Genomic DNA, 7,458 nt, shown 5'->3' with positions numbered 1-7,458 from the left:
GCAATCAAATAATTCATAGTTATGTACGTTCTTTTTATCTTTGGTTGTTCTACCACAGCCAATGCTAGCTAGATTTCGAAAAATGTTAACTATATATCAATATAAACTCTAATAAACTGTACCTAACCTCTCAAACAATAAGACATAATAAATAGATTGATATGTTGTTAATGTTCCATGAGCATCCTTCTGTTTTCATTTTGATGTCGTAATAATATCTGCAAAACCAGAAGTGCACATTATCAGTGACGATATAGAGGGCATACTAATGCCAATCTTCTGCCATTACATACTATTAACAAAACAATTAAATTGAAACAGGTTAACACATTATAATAACAACAATTAATTTTAATATAAAATGCTTTTATTTTGCATTTTCTTTCAGCTGGGGTACTACATGGGGAATGGAGGGCTACTTCAAGATTACCCGCAAAGGTAACATGTGTGGAATTGCCACTCAAGCCAGTTACCCTATGGTTTAACTTCAGGTGAGTTAATAGGCATTGACAGATAGGAATAATGATGTTAGATAATGAATAAATATTTTATATAATCATTATAATTGAGTTATAATTTAAAAATTAGTTTGTAGATAGTGAAGATGATTAGCGTATTTGATTACGAATCTCGATGTCGTTGATAAATGCAACGAGAATAAACCCAAAGTAGTATTGTAATGTGCATGTTTTCATCCGCCGTGCATGCTTAAAATATGTGGTCATAATAGCACTATTTATTTCTTTACTACTTCTTTTACTACTAATTTATATTTTGGATTCAAAGAAAAATATAATGGGCTAGGCATAACAAACAAGATTATAATTGGACCCACGACCTCCAGTTATACCACACATGTATTACAAACTCTTCAAACAATCAACTATTTAATTTCATTTTTCATTTTTTTTTCAGAATTACTCTAAATGCTCAACTATTTACAGCATCGACTCTGAATCATACGCAGAACAAGATAAAATTCCAAAATAACTAAAATCTTTAACAAAATACAGTACTGAGATCCAACTTAAGAATGGACATACGTTAAAAAATAAATTATAGAAAAAGTTGACAAGATATATAGTAAATAAATATAATTTTACATTGCTGTATATAATTTATTTTCACTTTTTTTAATGTTTATTATATAAAGATATGATTTTATACGAATAAATTTACAATTTTAACACAACATGCTTCTTCTTATTGTCTAACAATCTGTTTGTACAACTTTATTATTAATTTGCATATACTTAATTTTTGCTATGTGCATCTGCTAAGGATGCATTTCCATACACATACGTAATTTGAATAGTATCGTGTTGTTGTCATTTTCGAACGACAGACAATACGCAACGATAGGCTTAGCCATGGCAGGAACTCGGATGCACTTTAAATTTACAATGTTTGTAAAGTAATCAAGCATTTCTATAACAAAGTATCCATAATATAGGATACTCCAGTTTGTGAAGATTAGAAGGAGACTCACCCAGTAAATTGCCATCAATGTTTCTGAAGATTATTCTGAATATCAAGCACTTGTAACGTTAACATATTTTCGGCATACCCTCTCATCACTTTGTATTGTGTCACCTGATAATATTACATGTAAAGTTCAAGCAGTTTAGGAGGTGAGACTTATTACAGAAAGTCAACTGATACCATATTACGTCGTGTTTAATGATATGAGCATGCGCAATTTGACTGGCTCGTCAATTGCCAAATCTGAGAACGTGTTCAGTGACATTTTCCCCTTTGCTCTCTAAGTAGGCCTGCGAGTGGCCTTATGACGTTATAACACTGCAACAGTGTTTACCAAATTCATGACGGAGAATTATGTTTTTTTTTGAGAATGATTAAAAGGTTTTTTTAGTTAAATTGTATACAAACTGTGAATTACTGTTTGCAGTGTTTAATTTTAAATAAAAATATAATAATACAGTTTAGGGTCCATGTCTACCAATTTTAGGCCGTACGTCAAAACTACAATAATGCAATCCCTTAAAACGTATAAAAGACGCCCTTAAATTTTGGAGGCAATCCGGACCAGTATCCAAATTCTGGATCACTTTTAGGACATAAAATGATGGCCAAATTGTTACTATGTTTTGTCACAAACTGAAAACTGCATAATTGTTATATAACAATTATTATGTTGAATTAAATTTTTCGGTACACCACGTATATTTAGTTCTGAAAAGAAATATTGAGTTTCTCGACGTTTTGTCAATATACTTTGATCGTCATCAGGAGTGAGAATACATTATAATGCATTAGGCAGTTCCCTGTTTTGCCTACACTTTATATTTTAAACAATATACATTTTTTAATAACGGGGCTTAATTTTTTGTTTTTAAAAAGCACTTGCTCTTGGTGCTAATGTTTATCCGTCATTGCACCAAACAAATGTATCTATCCCGTGTAACAATCGATAAAAAGTACATTTCAAAGATAAGATTAATATTATTATTATTATTATTATTTATAAAAACATTAATGCAACTTATGGTTTTATGTCTAATCATAGCTTACTTGTGCGGGTATATTGGAAACTATTATTATTACATTAATTCATTCATGTTGTGTTTTTTGATCTGTTCGTACCACCAAACATTAACGAATAATAAAGCTGTTCCTGTGCGTGTTACTTATTGGTGCCGCTGTGGCAAATCTGGAATGGGAGAAGTTTAAAAGAACATTTGGTAAGAATGCATATTAATTTTGAACCATACTCTCATATAATTTGTTCACCTCATTACTATTTCCAGACAAAGCATACACGCCAAAGGAGGAAGTCTACCTCAGATCTGTATTTGAAGACCACTAGAAGTTCATTCAAACACACAACGCTGAGTACGCCAAAGGACTTCACACTTTTACTGTCGGAATCAATAAGTTTGCTGATATGGTAAGTATTGAGGGCACGCTTCGGAGTCAGAGTTTAACTTTATAATATCATTTAACTAAAAACAAATCGGATCGATACAACTTCATAAGTTTGAATCTATAATTTTTAGTATGAGGCTATCGTCACACGGCCAACCTTAAAATGACAATTAGTATCTACTTTTCCGGCACGCCTTCAACCGTTCTGAACAGCTAAAGCCTGTTTTTCAGTCGACGTTTCGACGCTATTATCGTTACAAGTTCAACGACGATCGTTTGAAAACGATAAGTTGAAATGAACACGACCGACATTAAATTTCTAGCGTTGAATGTAGCTAATAGTTTATATCGGTCAATGAATAGTGGTAATGCTATGTAAGACAGCGTCAATAAAATATCTCTTTTACAGACCAACGCTGAATTTGGTTCATTTTTCAATGGCCATTTAAGAGTAAACAAAACTCGCAGATCAACGTATCTGGAACCAAGTAATGTTGATGTTCCAACTGAAGTAGACTGGAGGACCAAATGTTACGTCACACCTGTTAAGAATCAGGTAAGATGTTTAAGTTTGAGGTATACAGGAATGTTGTTTGGTGTTGCCAATTTAGTCAACATTATTTAGCCATTGTTCAACCTTTTGCTTTTTGTTTTGTTTTTTTATTGTTGAAAGATAATAGGCTACACAATATTATTCGTTTTAACTTTTTTTTAGGAACAATGTGAATCCGGCTGGGCATTACAATTTTTTAAACTATTTTCCCCTCATAAATGTGACGCAATGTCACGTTGAAAAAAATGAAAACAATGATTTCAACATACAGAAGTAATAGTACACACATGTGACGATGTATCACGGTGGTATAATAGACAAATCGTAAATAGGTCTACGCTATTGTGCGACGTCGCTTATATATTCCAGCTGAACAATTTGATCATTATAACATTACCCATAATTATATTAATGTATGTACAAATTAATAGGACTATTTCAATTGAAACGTTCCTTTTTCATAGACTGATTCTTTGGAAGGTCAGCATTTCAAGAAATTCAACAAACTGATCTCTCTCAGTGAACAGCAACTTGTGGACTGTTCTCATAGCTTCGGTAATGACGGCTGTGAGGGAGGATTATATACATCAAAGCTGGTAGTATTCAATCAGAAGCAAGTTATCCATATACTGCAAAGGTACAGGTTTTTAGTAAATGGAATGATCGAGAGATAACCGTATACTGTAGCACCGCAACCTAAAACCTGCCTGCTGATTTCAGACTATCTTGATTCATAATTTCGGTGATCTTGTGAGCGTAATTACAGTAAATCCTGCTTTCCACTAGGCGAGATTGTTTACACCAATCAAACGTTTCCATAGAGAAAACAACTGCAAATATCTGCAGACCGCGAGTAGCCGCAATTTCTATTTCTATCGCGTGTATGTTGAGCTTTTCGATTCACATGAGTGCGCATGAACACATAGTCTTTGGGTTTTGCCATGGTGACCATTTCTTATTTTGCATATAAAGCTACTTCCCAGTGTCCAAAAACTTCCAAACGTTGACAGTTGTGTTTTGTATGGTCCAAAATACTTTTGTCTTGCAATTAGTTTGATTTAAAAGTATATATCCCATGGACTAACATGACAACTCACAAATTCTTTTTAATTGGTTGCGATTTTATTTCCAATTCGTAGAGACTATGATCAAGGCAAGCCAACTATAGAATACTGAGCTCGCCTTGCCAATGTAGGTACATTCCTTTGATCTTATGTCTGTCTGCGACAGTACTAACAGTACTGTACTATGTACATATTCTCCGCGGCGTGCGGTGTCTGAGGGGCGTGGAACTGATCGTGGCAGCCACAGATAAACCTTTTTATTTTCGGAGCTTAGCATCATGGCCTTGTTACGATCTACCAATGCCTTGCTACGAAAAACTCATGCGATTTGGAAGATAAATACATTAATACGCATGACTATAAGCTGACGCTTTCGATTCGCTTAGTAGAAAAGAGCCTTAACCCAATGCCAGAGTTCCGCATCTAATCTGCCATGTCTGAACATGGTCCATCTTTTAAAAATAAATGTTTACCCCGATGTTCTTATTAAACTTTCCTTTGTTAATGTGGAGAGTTCAATGTTCACTCGCTATCAGCTGCACATGACTTAGACGAAAGTTAAGTTAATGAATCTTAATAATATACAGACATACATTCCGCTAAAGTAATATTTTAAGTAACTTTCTAAATGTAAGCTTTAGGTTGGTGTGTGCAAGTTTGATGCTAGCCTTGTTGTTGTCACTGTTACCGGTTACAGAGATATTGAGTCTGGCAGCGAAAAACAATTAAAGAGTGCTGTAGCAGATATCGGACCAATCTCAGTTGCAATGGATGCTAGCCACCAGTCATTCCAGCTATATCATCAAGGTATAATATAATTAATTTTATAATTAATTATAATATTACTTTTAGTATTATTATATATAATAATATAGTAATTATATATCAACAATTTAGCAACATTGCCTTACTATGGTTGTATTGTTAATGTGCGTTATTCAATAGTTACACGTAAGATAATGAACGATGTACTAAGCATATTAATGCGCAGATTATTATTTTGTATACGTTGCCATGTCTTTTCTAGCGAAAGGTCGCTATTTCATGTTTGTGGACAAATTAAGTTATCTTATCTACGTTTCTTATGCTTTAAAATTTAACATACATTTTCAGTTGTTTTAGGCATTAGAATTAAACTATTATATGTGTTTCATGGGAACAGGACAGATACACATTTCCTTTAATTTCACCTTTTTTTACTTTAAATGTACGTATTACGTTTTTTTTGTCTTTGATTATTAGGAATCTACTCTGAAACAAAATGTAGTACCACACGTTTGGATCATGCAGTCTTGGTTGTTGGTTACGGCGAAAATAGCCAGTCCGGTGAATCCTATTGGTTGGTCAAGAACAGGTGAGTACATAGAATCACATTATAGGGGCACCCAACCGTAGCAATATTATATTAACTGTAAACATGATTTTGTCCAACACACCAATGCGAGATATATTCCAACCATCAATTTGAATACAGGAGCATCCCCATTTAAAACTAACCACTAAATAAACTGAACCTAACTCTCTAAAATAATAAGAGACGGTAAATAGGTTGATATATTTCATGAGCAAGCTTCTGTCTTCATTTTGATGTTCAACAACATATCTGCCTACAACGAATTTTAAATGGCTAACCAGAATTGCACGTTTTTAGTGACGATATAGTGCTTAGGTACTAAAAACAAAATAAATTGAAACATTAATTATTTTACTGACGATATAGAGGGCGCACCTTAGATTCTATAAACACAATTATATTGAAACATTAATATTGTTTAATTTCATCTTTTTTTTTTTTAGCTGGGGTACTTCATGGGGAATGGAAGGTTACTTTAAGATTGCCCGCAAGGATAACATGTGTGGAATTACCACTCAGGCCAGCTACCCACTAGTTTAACTTCAGGTGAGTTAATAAAATTCGTTATGTTGAAGATTGCTATGATTAGATATTGAAGCAAGATGTTGATTTTTATCATGATGATAGAGTAATACTTTTACGATGATCTAGTAGTTTAGTAGATGAGTTTAATGATGACTATATTGTTCGAATTCAATCTGTGGCACTATGGCTTAGTGGTTAAATTTAATTACGAATCTCAGGGTTATTTTTTCAATGCAAATTTGTACCTGCGACGAGATTAAACCTAAAATAAAATAATATAATATCATTTTTTTTTTATTAATGTAATATCCTTAAGTAATCTTGAAATTGTGCATTTTATGTTTGCAGGACGAGCTTGATGGTCTTACTAATATTAATTATTAATATTTTTTAATAGTAGAAAGTTTACTATTGATTTCCAGTACATTCTAAATAAAATGATAATGATTAAATCTACTAATCAAGATTACCTCTTTTATTTTTTTTTATCTTCAGGCTGAAACCTACACAGAACTATAATTCGAAAATATTCTTTTTTTTATATTATGTTTTGATTATTGGTGTTATAGAAATACCTAAAAATATATGGTATAGTTTATATTAATAAATATTGCACTTATAATGATTTGAAAAAAACAAAAAATACAATAACAAATTCCATTATAAACAATATATATATTGTTAAAGTTACGCAATAAAAAGAAACATGAATTGAGCAGTATCGTAATACCAGATATTGATTAAATTATCTATTGGTACGGCAATTTTGTTGAGTTGTAAGTTGTCTTGTCTCTGTTTTCATTTGTATTTGTTTGGGAGCATTATGACAATGTGTTTGTGATTGGAGGAGTGATTTACAAAATTAAACAGAGTTTAACGTCATTTGAGATTCCTAGAGCATCAGTATAAGACCTCTCTTGCATGTTTTCCAAAGAATAATTCTGACTTCTGTTTTCTCAATCCCCTCAAATTTGTCGCACTGCCGCGCGGCATTCAGGGACGAACATTACACCGCAGTACTCCAGGTTGTACATAACAATAGACCTTAGGCCATATCACAGACTGGAGTTCACCTT

At 32.8% G+C, this 7,458-nt stretch overlaps 1 pseudogene across 1 annotated transcript; it reads left to right on the top strand.

Annotated features, from left to right (window-relative positions):
- The first annotated feature begins 1,370 nt into the window (after positions 1–1,370).
- Positions 1,371–6,525, top strand: LOC144848267 (procathepsin L-like; annotated as a pseudogene). Its single transcript, XR_013613837.1, has 7 exons — positions 1,371–1,409; positions 3,296–3,442; positions 3,602–3,623; positions 3,893–4,076; positions 5,145–5,310; positions 5,746–5,857; positions 6,301–6,525. The product of XR_013613837.1 is annotated as a procathepsin L-like (transcript).
- The last annotated feature ends 933 nt before the right edge of the window (positions 6,526–7,458 follow it).

The sequence above is a fragment of the Antedon bifida genome, chromosome 7, assembly GCF_963402885.1.
Source record: "Antedon bifida chromosome 7, ecAntBifi1.1, whole genome shotgun sequence".
Lineage (NCBI taxonomy): Eukaryota > Metazoa > Echinodermata > Crinoidea > Comatulida > Antedonidae > Antedon > Antedon bifida.
This window is presented reverse-complemented; position numbering and strand designations above follow the sequence as displayed.